This window comes from Limulus polyphemus, unplaced genomic scaffold, assembly GCF_000517525.1.
Source record: "Limulus polyphemus unplaced genomic scaffold, Limulus_polyphemus-2.1.2 Scaffold587, whole genome shotgun sequence".
Classification (NCBI taxonomy): domain Eukaryota; kingdom Metazoa; phylum Arthropoda; class Merostomata; order Xiphosura; family Limulidae; genus Limulus; species Limulus polyphemus.
This window is the reverse complement of record NW_013666197.1, coordinates 434,945-450,759: the sequence shown is the minus strand read 5'-3', so window position 1 is coordinate 450,759 and position 15,815 is coordinate 434,945. Positions and strand designations below refer to the sequence as shown.

General features: G+C 35.1%; 1 protein-coding gene across 5 annotated transcripts in view; it reads left to right on the top strand.

The window, feature by feature from the left end:
• Positions 1-15,815, top strand: part of LOC106459288 (cytokine receptor-like) — a 108,990-nt gene that overhangs the window by 46,412 nt on the left and 46,763 nt on the right. The window contains exon 1 of one of the 5 annotated variants that reach the window (XM_022385743.1): positions 7,874-7,923. The exons of the other annotated variants lie outside the window; for them this stretch is intronic. The gene's annotated coding sequence lies outside the window, so the exon portion shown is untranslated. Of the gene's footprint in view, positions 1-7,873; positions 7,924-15,815 lie in introns of those variants that run through there. 5 annotated transcript variants of the gene reach the window in all.

Below are 15,815 nucleotides of genomic sequence, written 5' to 3'. Positions count from 1 at the left end.
AAAGTTAATTAACAAACGGAGACGTAACAATATTGTAAATTGAAATAATAGGACCTGCTATAAGAATACACACACAAACCGCCGCGGGCGCTCGACCGTTGTGCTATTGTATCACACGTCAATTTTGTAGTCAGATATGCAGAGACTAGCGACCAGCGGATACAAACTAATTATTTATTGCACTGGTACATTTAATTCCTAGACCGTTTATATGCTTCGAACTATATAGCCTTCGTATGTATTATAAGCATTCACATGTAAATATATATACATATACATAGTTACACAATTCACTGTTGATGAAAATTTCAAATATTTAAACAAACCAAAGAAATATGGTTAGGCCTGTAAATCCCACTTCCTGTATATTTCTCCCATCATAGGGGACATTTTACTCTTTCCATTTTAAGTTTGTTGCTTTTTACCTTAGTTTTATTTGTCTGTCTTTTACTTGGACTCCTTGTTTTTAGTGTAGTTTTCTGTAAAGTGTTTTATGTAAACGTGTGTTATATCTCATTGTATGGTGAATTCAAAAGGACCCAATACAGCATAGATATTATATACACTTAACCTTTATAAGAGGCGTAACTGTATTTTTTTAGAATGCTGATCCAAGCTGTGCTGATGAGCTTTAAATAGGCGAAACTGCAGTCCATAGCAGAGGGTAAGACCAATTAAAGAATGCATTAGGCCTCTACGTCATAGAATCTTTAACTCACACACGTGTGTGCGTGTTAAAGGTTATATATAATATATATATATATATAATCATTAAACAGTTATTCCACTGTATAATATCGAATAATGAAACAGGCGAAATTTCATAACATTATTCACATATCTGAATTAATTTAAGTTACTGTATGGTTAATTAAAAAGGACTTGAACCGCATAGATATTATAAGCCGAAATATTCGATAAGTACAGTTTCTTTTGAATATATTTGTCTTTTTTATTAAAAAAATAACTTTTTTTTCGTATTTAGCATTCACTGTTATACATTATAACTAACTACACAGACACGTACACCACGTCAATGTATTTGATTCACTTAAAATCATTGCGTTGAAACGATTACATATAGACATTTTCTTTATCTTTCATGGAGCCGGCTGAAATATTCATTTCAAAATTAATAAATACAACTGATTCATGATTCACAATGTTCTAAAGTAACTTGTACAGACGTTGTAAAAACTCGCTTTATTTCATTCTTATTTTTTGACATATTAGACTGCTACCCTTTATCAGATTAAACTTAGGTTAGACAAATGTAAGAACATTCTGCACATGTCATCAAACTAATGAGTCAGTTTTAATATTATGTAGGTTTATAAGTACGTTGGTCACCGGTTTTAAAGTACTTGTAACTTTACCTAAAGAAAATACCATTGAAATGAACATGTGGGCCGTTCACTGTTTGTAAGAGAACGTTGTACAACATATGATGATGTGGTGAAGAACGTTCAACTTAACTCCCACCTTCTTCGACACATAAAATACAAACGTAAAATCCTTGTGTTTGTCAAGGTCGTATCCTGTACAGTGACTTGAACTTCTGCTTTTGTACGTAGTGAAGAAATTGGCCGTATTTAAAAAAAAACAAAAACAAACAGCCTTTCGTATACTAAATATTACCGTTGTTCTGATGTTTGAATTTTATGTCATAGGTTTCGGTCATGGTCGTCAAGGTTTCAGTAATTTTCTGTTAAGCAGAATGATTTTTTATTTCGGATGAATCTATAAGAAGTCATTTATTTTTAACTAAGATCGAGAATTTATAAGTGAAGAAAAATAAAGTTTTACTGTTTTTAATAAATGTACAATGCAGCTTTTTCTACGGAAGTATTCGTACAACGTTTTAGTTTTACTATTCTTTTTTCAGACATGCTGAAGGTCTTTATTGTGTTAGGCCGGGCGTGGCCTAGTGGTCAGCATGCTTGGACTATAAATCCGAGGATTTGTAGTTTGTGACCTTTGCCTGCAAAAATGCGCTCTGATCTTTTTAGCCGTGGGAGGATCATATAAAAGTAGCCCAAAAGTAGGCTGTTTAGTAATTTCTATCCTTCTGGTCCATTATTTCAAAAGTAGGAACGGCTATGCTCAGATAGCCTTTATGAAACTTTGAGTGACATTTTGAAATAATGTCTTTTCTGTCGAACAGTGAGTTCTCAAAAGAAAACTATATATAAAGTTGCAATTACGTTTTATAGAACAGGTGAAGATGTATTTGTTAGAAACGCGATGCGTTTTGTCTTCATAGAAATTAACGATGTGGTCTTTGCAGCTTGTTAAAATATAAAGTTGGTTACATTTATGTTATTGCGTGTACTTTCTTTTATTGATTACCATGGTATACAGTTAGAGCAATTTAATATCACAGTGTTTTATTGATAGTTTGCTTCCACATTCACAAAGAATATCGGTGGTAATTCAGTGCACGCGAAACTAAAAATTAGGGTAGATGGACAAGTCGTTCTGTAATTACACTAGTCTGAGTCAGTAAGTGCTTGTTTATTGGACAAGTCGTTCTGTAGTTACACCAGTCTGAATCATTAAGTGCTTGTTTATCGAACAAGTCGTTCTGTAGTTACACTAGTCTGAGTCAGTAAGTGCTTGTTTATTGGACAAGTCGTTCTGTAGTTACACCAGTCTGAATCATTAAGTGCTTGTGTATCGGACAAGTCGTTCTGTAATTACACTAGTCTGAGTCAGTAAGTGCTTGTTTATTGGACAAGTCGTTCTGTAGTTACACCAGTCTGAATCATTAAGTGCTTGTGTATCGGACAAGTCGTTCTGTAATTACACTATTCTGAGTCAGAAAGTACTTGTTTATCGGACAAGTCGTTCTGTAGTTACACTAGTCTGAGTCAGAAAGTGCTTGTTTATCGAATAAGTCGTTCTGTAGTAACACTAATCTGAGTCAGTAAGTGCTTGTGTATCGGACAAGTCGTTCTGTAGTTACATTAGTCTGAATCAGAAAGTGCTTGTTTATCGGACAAGTCGTTCTGTAATTACACTATTCTGAGTCAGAAAGTACTTGTTTATCGGACAAGTCGTTCTGTAGTTACACTAGTCTGAGTCAGCTGACTCAGACTAGTGTAACTACAGAACGACTTGTCCGATAAACAAGCACTTTTAAGTGCTTGCTTATTTGTTTGTTTTTTTCGACAATTTTAACACGTTTTTAATCGCTTAATGCTATACTTATGGAAAGTGGATTTAATTTTTGTCAATAGAATCATTAGGTATAGGAACTTCACACGTTCTGTATACATACACACGGTGAATGAGAGGAAAAGTGTGATTTCTTATATGTGGTTCTCTTTTGTGCTACATTATAATAGTAATGTGTTAGTGGCGTGGATATGTCAAAGAATAACAAATTAAAAGTTATTTATACATGAAGATCGGGCGTCGCATAGTGCTAAGTGTGCTGGGCTTTCGGAAGGACCATGGTTCGCCTCCAAAAATTGCGCTCCGCGACTTCGGGTCTTGGGTGTGTTATAAGAGTGACGTTCAAATCCAACTATTCGATTAGAGTAGCATAAGAGTTGGTGGTGGGTGCTGTTAATAAGCTGCTTTCTCGCTAGTATACGAGTTCAAAATTATGGAAGGCCAGCGCAGATAGCTGTGTATAGCTTTAGTTGAACATTCGAAACAAACAAACAATGTATACGTGACGTCACTGAATAACGCCCATAAGTAAGAAATGCAAAGAAACACCGATATATATTTTTTTTTAAATGAGCCTTACTTTATGGGAAGTAACTTTAGGCCATAACTATATCTATCTAATTTGGGGCCTGGTATGGCTAGGTGGTTAGGGCACTCGACTCGCAATCTGCGGGTCGCGGGTTCGAATCCCCGTCCCATCAAGCATGCTCGCTCTTTCAGCCGTGAGGGCGTTATAATGTGGCGGTCAATCCCACTATTTATAAAAGAATAGCCCAAGAACATCGTGTAGCTTTGCGCGAAATTCAAAACAATCCAAACTGTCTTATTTGTTAGGCTGTTCTAAAGTTAAAGTTACACTGTCGGAAACGTTAATGGGCTTTCGTTTAGTTACAAGATGTTGTTAGAGAGGACTTTGTAAAGATTTCTATATACTTATTTCAGTTTATTCAAGGAACATTATATCAACAATAGTACTCGAAGAAAACCACTAGTATTTAGGTATTCCGCATGTATTCGTTCATGTAAGTTGTACTCTATTATTTCTTTAAAGTTGGTTTCATTAACAGCATTAGGTATAATTTTTAGCCGCAGCATGACGACTCATAGAAAGGCTCAGAGTTTTCTTGTTTGTTTCTTTTTTCAAGTACAAACTTTTAGCTCATATCTAATTACAATTTTGGAATCAGGAGGTCAAACAAACCCAAGGTCTCATAGATTAATTTACTCTAATCCTGCCTAAAAAAATTACAAAATGAGGGTAGACTGTTAGAGATCCTGATGAGTAATAAAATGGAATCGGTATACGCGCGCCCCACGCTTGGTATTGTTGGTGTACAAATATGTAGCTGATAAAAAGGGGCGGGGGGAAATGTTTCATAGATTAATTTGCTCTAATTCTAACCAAAAAGAATTACAAGTGGCGCTGCTATTGATGATTTATTGTTATTAATATATCTGTTGTTATTATTTTTTTATTATAAAGATTATTTTGCTTTGCTATCTTAGTATGTGGATTTAGGATCAACCTAAATCGTTTAAGTGGTCTTAACCTAGCGAGAAGTTATTGGGATTGTGGCCGAAAATATATTTAACAGCAAGTATACCTAAATAATCAAACAATGTATTGTAATCGTTATATGTAAGAACTTAAGATAAATTTTAATTAGCAATACTCATTACCAGGTTGATTTTGTTATGTCATATATGTGTATATTGGTAGCTTTCATTTATTATAAGTTAATATTAATTATAACTAACTAAGTATATGATTAAACTATAGATTGTGCGGTTGTTTGAAACACGGATATTCATATAGTTTCAGTTTCTGTTTGTGGGATGCAGTTGTGTGATTAAATAACACTTTGCACGAAGTTCGCTATAAGCTTTATTTCGAAAAATGTAACGTATATATTTATGTTCAATTTTACATAAAAGTCGTATTCATATTTTAATCGACGATTCTTCTCGGAATCCGTTATTTGGTTAATTTTTATGACTGTCATTTGGGTTATTTCATATGAAAATTTCTTTTTGGTAAAAAAAGTAATAATTATATACATTTTCGAGCATAATAAATAAAAAAATCAATGTCATCATTTCTCAAGAAAAAAATCTAACAAAAATATTAACATTTTGATTAACCAAGAGTAGTCCAAAAGATAGCGGTGGGTGATGTTTACTGATTGCCTTCCTTCTGGGCTCTTTATTATACATCATCAACTCAGTCCAGTTCACAGCTAAACAGTTTTTTGTTCAAGAAATCTGCTTGTATAAATAGTGTCTCAACCACTACGATGTTTACCACGTTTCGTTCGGCTTGAAGAGACCTGGGCGAAAGATATCGTTGGCAGATGTAGCGAGGTTGATATATTGTTATACACTCTCCTTTAGTTACACTTAAAATTTCTAACTAATAATTATCACACACAAATACAACCAACAACAACTTGGTCCTAATTTGTGTTTTGTAGATTAGGTTTCCTTGGTGAAGGAGTGAGTCGGAGTATTGAAATTAACCAAGTTTCTTAGCGTTAGTTAACGTTCATTTGAATAACAACTATATTTATACTCTATTATTATTATTCAATACCAACTTTAAAAGAAAAAATAAAGATCCCTTTCTCTCTCAAGTAACAAAGTTAAACTGACGCTAAAGTCGTTGAACTTTTGACGGTCCGTTCATGTTCTTAAATTCTTTACAATATTTTTTGTATTAACGTAGGAACATACAGAGGATATTTTCGAATACTGAAAGGCAACATTGAATATATAAAGTGGCCTCAATCAGAGGAACGGTAGCAATAGCAATTCCCACGATGATATAAATCTCTTTGAATTGATCTATTCCATTCTTATTTATGTTTGTGTGTACAGTTTGTTGCCTGGATAAAGACTGGGGTCTATAAATACGTTTTACTATACGCGTTCTAAAATCCTTTTATTTTGGGGCCATCCTGTTTAAAGTTAAATGATATTGTTGCCTTGAAAATATTCAATTCAAAAAAGTTAAAATTACATAGATTTATTTGAATTAACAAATAGTTTAGCATGTATTTTGCCGCCAGGTGGAAAATTACTTTTATTTGAATATCACTTTGATATTAAGTGCATAGATATTCTGCTTGAATATTAATTTATTTTGAATGTCTGTAAATGGTTTGTTTAGATTGTTTTGTTTGATTATATTTGTTTTAGCGCTACACAATGGGCAGCCTGGACTCTGATCACCGAAGGATTCGAATTCCTGATTTTAGCGTTGTAAGACGGTAAACTTATCGATGATCCAACGAGGGACTTATAGATTGGAAAAAATAAAATAAAGAAGGGATCGCTTAGTTCAGTATTTATAAAAACGTTAATAGCTTGTAAAAGAGGTGTATTATATGAGAAAAAGGCTCACACATATTTGCAAATGTTTCTGTATTTTTGAAAAGTGCTCACTCACAAAAATTTCGGCCGGTATGAATATCAGTAAATAGCTTTGAGAAATAGATTCAATCATTTAAATGTCTTTGTAAATGTTAGTAAACAGAGTGATTCACTCGTTTGAATATCTCGTTACATATTTTGAAATAGCTCAGGGAATGAAGCTCATTTACTTGAAGTACAAGAAAGAAGCAGAGGTTAAGACAATGAGGCGCTACTTTTGGAGACATTTTATTTTTCATATATACAAACCAGTTTCTTTCGAAACTGGATTGACAACTTCAAAAAGGAAGTTCTCGTGTGCCACCGGGTGGTCGAAGGGAGACACTAAAAAGGCAGCAATGATAATATATAGTCTGCGGTTATTTCAGACTTTGGGGAGCCTCAAGTTATAATGTCCACAAGTAGTGGAAGAAAGAAGCTGAAGAGGTGCTTGACTCAGTCATGCTTTAGTTTGAGTTCATGTTGCAGAACATGTCGAGTGGCCTGTTGTATGGAGTCACCACTAGTTTATCTCCAGCACTTGAATTGTGGTGGAGAATATCCCAAAATTGTCCTCTGTCTTGAACTTTTTAATTACAAGAGTTTGTGTTTAGACAATTTAATCTAGAAAACACATGGTTTCCAACCCTCCCATTTTTGTAACTGTTGGATCCCAGCTGGCCTTATGAGCCTTGGTATTGGGTGAAAGGCCTCGTCTGCATTGGATATAGCAGATGTAGTGTGGTTGACATTATAACATATTCCTACCTTGTTTTCACTTATTTTTTTTTTTAGAATATATTTTGTTTAAGTTATTTTTGTTATTATTACAAACGAACACTTACCAGCCGCGAGTTTCCGTTAATTATTCTTTACAGCTTACGAACACGTAAAGATTTGCATAGGTAGTAACTAAAATTATTGGCTCATTGTGTCTTTCGACAGCGCGATATTACAATACCTTGCTTGGCTACTAAGGTTACAAATTTATTCAAAAACTAAAATGGTGAACAGTGACGTAACTACAAACGATGCCACCTCCCACCCCCACCCCCGCGCATAAAAAAGTAATTGGGTCCCTTACCATGTATTCTCCTCTCTTATAATAGTACTTGCAATTCGGGCTCCCTTTTGCCCCCCCCCCCGCAAGTGTGGGGGGCATACTTACGTCACTGGTGCTGAACGTTACATACAAGTATCACTTAAAGTCAGGCTCCATGGTCATTAAAAATACGACCAATTTCATGCATGTATTTACTCTCTTTTTCGCGTGTTAGGCTAACGTTGCGGGGCAATGTTACTCAAGTAAACACAGTGTGGAAAACTCTGCTTCTTCTGGTAGGTATTTTAAATGTTTTAGTAATAAAATAGTAAGTTGCACTGAATGTTTGTCTTTAACATTACGTAACGTATTCTTATTAAGCGTCCACTTTCCCTTCAAAAACACCCTTTTTATCTTTAGTCATAAAACTAAAAAACTCTTTCCCACGCACTTACTATACCTTAACTTACTTTTTATGAGTATTATCGTTAACTGTCGTTTTTAGATGGTTTTTATAATGTGTCTATTCATAACATAGTAATGTATTTACCGGTGAATCAAAAATCCTGATTTTTTTTATTGTTGTGAAGTGGATGTGGAATATCTAAAATCTGCTAACATAGGGTGTTTAGGCATTGAGGACCATTTATTTCCTTACATGATATGATATAAAGGTCAAATCAAGGTCATCCACGTGAATAAACCTGCATAATTTAGTAACTCACCTTGTGTTGAAGCGAAATCTTTTACGATTGTGTTCGACACTAATAAGGAAAACAACGTTTCTGGGGTAATATCATTGTGCACTATAACTTCTGTATAGACACTTTTGATCTCAGACTGATAGCTTCAGAGATAGCATTTTATTAACCTCTATTTGACCTTTATGTAAAGACATTATATCAGGTAACAAATGGTCCTCGATATGCCTAAACAGGTTGTCAGCAGATTTTTGATATTCCACACCATAAAGCATAGAAAATCAGAATATTTTGATCTAACTGAGGTATCTTAGAAGGGCGTGTTTCTATGACAAAGGCATATAAATGGTCATGATATCAATAAAAAAATGCCTTACTCTAAAACTTTGAGTCTATAAACACTATGCATGTTGGTTTTATTTTCCGTTATACTCTATTGTACTTATTTTGTGTAGGCTTATGGTTTAAGCATGAAAGCATTTTTACGTCACTAATAACATATTTTAATATACCGGAGTTATTAAGTAAACATTATAAGTTTCGTATACATTGTAGACTGTAGGTTTTTTGCAGGCGTGTAGGTAGGATTCAACATCGGAAAATAGGACATAGAATTCATAGGTTGGACGCAACGTATCTATTGCTGCAGTTAAGCATTTCAAGCAAAAATAATGAATAACGTAAAATAAAACGCTTAATTATGTACCAATTGCAAAATAACACAGACACTGGTATTACGAGGTTTTAAATTCTACTGTTTAGATCCTTTGGTAAGACACTGGTAGCTGTTTTAAGATTCAAGGCCGTAAATCAAACTCGATATTTGTACTTCAATTTTAATGTGTATTTTTAAAGGGATCATTATAAATTTTAAAGTACTAGGGGATTATTCGTGGGAACCTTATTTCATTATCATATATAATATACTATACATATGTGTATGTAATACCCACACAAACAAAATATCTAGTTTTGTACGGTATCATCATCATCATTATTATTATTCTTCATATTAACCCAACTATAATGTATGTTGCCTTTTTCATTGTGTCTCGGCAACTTCATAAGTTTTCGAGCATTTGAACAACCAGAAAAACTATAAAAAATGCATTTACTATAACTCTAAGTTACGTTAAAGTGAATGGAAGTTGCAGTGTTCATTATTATTTATAATCTATGCTTCATTACACTACTTACTCATGGGTTATAGCGGAAATAATGGAACACATTAATAGCCTTTCTTCAAGTTCTTTTATTTCTACTTTGATGTCAGTTGAGTAGTTAATGATAACGGTCTCTCCACATTGTTATCTGATAAATAAATCGACAGATATGAAGCTTAATGCAATTTAATTAGGATTATTTCTTGCAATAAAAAATCTACAGAGGGTTGCATACGTTGTTATTTAACTGTCTTGGAGTATCATGACGTTCGTTACAGTCCATGTCCTCACGTCCGGTCATGTTCTGTCTTAAAATAGCTCTGCAGGGTAGATTCCATTGCAAAAGGTTCCGTCATAAGACTGTCACGTTCAGAGTACACCACTCCTCCCTACAGTGTTTCCATAATCCATCTAGTGTACGAGGACGAAGTTTCCAGAGCTCATTTCAACAGTCCAATCGCACAGAAATTCATAGGAGCTGCGTCCGGGAACTTGTCTGTATAACCTCACGAGGAATAGTATACATCCGTTTCATTCACTAGCTGCTGGAAACCTTATATTGGTGAACACATACCTTGTTAACCTCGTTTCCACACAGAGTTGGTATTTCTATGAGGTACAAACATACTTGCCTCTATTTCACTTTTAGTATTTTTTTTTTTTTTTTTTACACATTGATGGTTGAAAATGCCACAAGACCTTGTTACAGTTATCAGGGTCGATTGTCATCACATAAAGAAATTTTTCCCCTGCTAGGTACCGTTAAAATAGTTTTCTACAGTTAATCTTACTAATATGTGGTGGAAACAACTTGTGTCGCTTTTCCAAACAGATCTGTCATCAGCCCACGAGTTCGGTGATAGATATTATCACTCAATTTATAAAGGTGGAAAATGAATTGGTGTTCATATCATACATAGAATGGATTGTTGTATGTTTAGGCACACATTTACTTTTGTTGTTCATATCATATATAGAATGGATTGTTGTATGTTTAGGCACACATTCACTTTTGTTGTTCATATCATACATAGAATGGATTGTTGTATGTTTAGGCACACATTTACTTTTGTTGTTCATATCATATATAGAATGGATTGTTGTATGTTTAGGCACACATTCACTTTTGTTGTTCATATCATACATAGAATGGATTGTTGTATGTTTAGGCACACATACACTTTTGTTGTTCATATCATACATAGAATGGATTGTTGTATGTTTAGCCACACATACACTTTTGTTGTTCATATCATATATAGAATGGATTGTTGTATTTTTTAGGCAAACATAAACTTCTATACTATTTCATTAAAAGAAAAAAAATGATATTGGGCTGAAGAAGAGAGTTAACATTGCTTAAAACTTCAGTTCTCAATTCTCAGTCCCCCGATGGGATAGCAGTAAGTTTACGAAATTTACAACACTAAAACCCGGGGTTCGATTCCCTGGAGTAGACACGACAGATAGCACAATGTGGCTTTGTTCTAGAAAAAAATTAACCAACAAACTCAACTATCAAGTTATGGATTTTGTTACCTAATGCGAGATTGTGTTTTCATTTCACCATACAAAATATGATTTCTAAAAAAATCAAGTATTGATTCCAAGTAATTATGTCTCTCCATAGAGAAAGTATTGTTTTTCTATTGTTGTTTCTTCTTTCTATATACAAACACTTTTAATTCGACCGCCATTCCCTCATTTCTCGTCGGACTGACACTTGGTCCAATATGGCCAAACACCTTTTTTTTGTCAAAAGTCAAACAACCAAAAAATGTATGTTTTTGGCTCCTGTGCGGTTATATTTACTGCAGTCCAAACGAAAACTGGCATACATTTAAATTTTCATGCGCCCAACATATTGATATACAAAAAAAGTTGGATTTGAATCTGTTTAGGGGTCAGAGCTCACAAAACTTAATTTTGGGGTTTTTGGTCAATTACTTGGCCATATTTTGACCAATTTACGTAGGATTTGGTGCAAAGTTACTTTTCTACAGGTCCCATACACTGATAAACAAAACAACAACAACAACAACAACAAAAAAGGTGGACTTATCCATTTTTATTAATTATAGAGGATCAAGATGCCTAAAAAACATAATTCTAGGGTTTTTGACAATTACTCCATCATATTTCAACCAGTTTACATGGGATGTGGTACAAAAATACTTTTTAAAATATCCAATACATATAAAAATTTGGGATATTCCCATTTTTGATCATTTTAAGTGGTCAAAAAGATTTAATAAACCCATAATTTTAGGCGTTTACTTCGATTACTTAGCCATATTTCGACCACTTTACGTGGGATTTAGTACAAAGATAATTTTTGCAGGTCCCAGACAGAGATATAGACAATTTTGAAATTTCTGTCTTTTGCCCAATTTTTCAACGAGGAACGCACAGTTGGGGTTTTCGTGAACTATTCATGTGTATATCAACCAACTTGCATGAGATTTTGTAAAAGATACCTTCTTGCAGGTCTCAAGCAGTGATATAGACAGTTTTCGATTTTTCTATGTTTTTTTATGATTTTTCTGGTAACAAAATTGGCCGTATTGAGATTGCGTGGTAGACACACGTTGCATTCGCCCGCGAATATTAGCCTCTTTTACTGTATATGTATATACAATATTATACCAAAAGTTATGGGACAAACCTTTGATTGCAGGAAAATGGATGTGATGACGAAATATGCAAATAGTTAGGCCTATAAGGATGATCAGCGGTTCGCTCGGAAGTCATTTCGAACTTGTGCCCCGAAGGATGAGTACACGGAAAGAGCTAACATAGTTTCAGAGGGGAAGGATAGTTGAATGTTATTTGGGGAAAAATGTATGTACGTGCTATTGCGCAACAAGTAAACATTCCCATGTCGACAATTGGCATCATGATGAAGAAATGGAAGTCCACTGGTGACAATGAGCCCAAGAAACGACCTGAGTGTGTTGTCCCAACAGTGAAGTTTGGAGGTGGCGGTGTCATGGTTTGAGGGTGCTTCTCGTGTATGGACTAGATCCACTGGTCACAGTGAGTGGATCCATGAATGCTGAGCCCTACATTGATGTTCTGAACAATTCTGTGTGTCCTACATTTTGGCAATTTTATTGTATCGGCCCTTCCACCAGGATAACGCCCCATGTCACAAAGTAAGGATTGCGAACGAGTGGTTTGAAGAGAATAACATCGGAACATTGCTTTGGACAGCACAGAGCCCCGACCTCAACCCGATAGAACATCTTTGGGATGAACTGGAATGCAGAATTAGGGCAAGGCCAAGATCACCTTTTTCAGTAATGGAGCTTAGTAATGGTTTAAAGGAGGAGTGGAGCACAATACCACCAGTTTTATACCAGAAATCAGTAGACAGTTTTCCACGACGCATCGAAACAGTCATTAAGACCAAAGGCTGGCCAACACGCTAATAATTTCTTGGAATACAGACATGTTCATAACTACCCGTGTCTCATGACTTTTGGTAGGATAGTGTGTATATATAAGCGCGAATGTCTCTCTCTGTTGGTCTGTTCCTTATGCACGGCCACATCTTTAAAGCTACAAACTCTAAACTTGTGGTACAGATACAACTTTGTGCGCGAATTGACATGGGCTATGTGGTCGCGGCTCGGATGCTGTTATGAAGCCTCAGAATGAGGCCAAAGTGACCAGTATAGCTATTTTTGGCAAACGCCACATCTTTAAAGCTCCAAACTACAAACTTGGGGTACAGATGCAACTTTGTGCGGGAATTAAGATGGGCTATGTGGCCGTGGTCTCAGAGGTCAAAAATTGAGGCTAAAGTGACCAGTATAGCAAGTTTTGGGAAACACGACGACTAATCGGTCTGAAACTGCCGGATTTATTTTTTGTTGATGTATGATCAAGAGGGCTATTATTTACGTTTCTTCTCTGTGTGAGAACTTCTTCGAATCATTCTATCCATGATCAATTACGTGTAAAAATTTCGTGGAGCCTTCATTTTCTTTTCTGCTCATAGTCTCTTTTTCTTTGTTTCTAACCGCAAGACAAAAATATTGGGAATACAAAGAAGCTTTACAGTAGATGAATAAATAGGCATGTAAATAAAGAACTATATCAGTTAAATCCATTTTTATCAGAGCAACCCCGGGTACTCTGCTAGTTTAAGCCAAAATAGAAAATTTGGGTAATGAAATAATCAAGGTAGCTCTCTCGCAGGGAGCTAATATTACACAAAACTATACTTCACAACAGGTCACGTTATGGATGTTGTTACTAATGTGTTGACATATTATCACAACTTCACCGGAAGTTGAAGAATACGTGAACGCTTAATTTAGTTGGAAAGATGGACATTTTAATTGAAAAAGTCCAATGGATTGTATATGAACATAAACTATACAATAATGCTGAGAATTACCAGTATATATATATATATATATATGAATTGAGAATGCTCACTTTTGAATACAGAGAACACAAATCTATTAACCAAAACAACGCTGTGAAGAGTTATGGAATGCCGTAATCTTTGCTTTATAACAGTTGTTCTTTGATCAACAGTTATTTCATTAATTTTAAATAATATGGTATTCTTAACATCGCATGAATATGTACTGACTGACCCCTTTATTAGAACCCCAACATGCTCTCGTAGGACACTATTTGAAATTATTTACATATCTAAAACAGACTGGTCATGTAATGTGCCAGGTGATTTCTTGAGCGCAGTAAATACAGAAATGTAATATACCAAGGTTAAACAGCAAGGATAAGAGCAAGGATTTATCTAGCTTTCAAAGGAGCATGATAATAGGTGCTTGCCTATCTGGGGCATCTTTATCAAATATCGTTTGGTAACATCTGGATGTTCAGATAGTTGTTTATAGTGTCTATCTAAAGTGGTATTCGAAACGGACTACTAAAGAAACAACAACAAGAAAAAAAAAACTGGCCGCATCTTCAATACCATGAGAAGGTCATGATATCCAACAACCACTCCAAAAACCGCTTATCTCGGATGTAGGTATGATAAAACGGCTTCCGTGGTGGTTAGAACGGGAATTATGGGTAATGAATGACTTGAAATGTGTGATAAGTCACGTTTCACCAATTTCTGTACTAACAGTGAAAACAAAACAAGGATAAAACCACCTGACGCACTTGACCTTGTAACATTTCCGCTCAGATGGACAAGGACATTTCCAAGATGATATTGCATCTCACTCGAATTATACATAATTTGTTTGAATAGCACAACAGCGACTTCATTTTCATACCTTGCCCATCTCAGTCATTGGATTACAATCCCATTGAGCAACTTTGAAATGAACTTGGACGTTGCATTTGCAACTGTAATCCTGCACCAAAATTTGTAAACCAGTTGCACACCATACTTTCGACTTAATCTGTGAATCCAATGGTCTAAGGTTCGCGCCCCGTTGCTGCAAGTTTGCATTCTGCACTTTGAGGCCGTGGGTGGGTTATAAGAATAACGGTCAAATTCCACTATCCAGTTAGAACAGTAAGAGTTGGCGATGGGCGCTGCTAATAGCTGCTTTCCCTCAAACATGTATCGAAACGAAATTAGTGATAGCTATCGCAGATAATCTTTGCAGAGCGTTGCGCGAATATTCGAAACAAACGATACATCTGAGTCGAAAAATACGCTGTATTATTCATCCACGTACAGTATTTTGGTATTGTGTATGATATATATTACGCTAAGGCAAGCCCATTCTAAAATTTGACTAGTTCAAGATTAGTTGGAAGTCCTAATCGAGTTATATATATATATATATATATATGGGGCCTTAGATAAAGTACCCATGCGACACTTGTTGCATTAAAAATACCTGCAGAAACAGCATAGCAGCGGCACAAGGAAGTGGACTAAATAAAAGAACACAAGTCGCCAAACAGGATTTTTTTTAACATTACGATTTGAACAGGAATAACTGCATTTTGTTAGAACTAGATATAAAATAACACACACACACACACAAAAGAAATATTGTACTAGAACGGCTGTGTAACAATTAAAAAAGACGGTAATGACATTAAAAGCGGCTGCTCAAAACTTTTGGGTTTCCCTAGCGACAAAAACCTGTCAAAGCGATTTTCACTACCGACAACAGTCACCAGTTTGTATAACCACAAAATAACTCAAGTAGCTCACTGGTGTTAATACATTTTAAGTGTTTAGTGAATTATATAGAAATTATACAATGTATTATTCCAGGAGAGTTTTCTTATTATAACGAAATCTACCCATATATATATATATAGAGAGAGGGGAGGGGGGGGGGTGGAGAGAGAAGGAAGGAGGGAGAGAGAGGA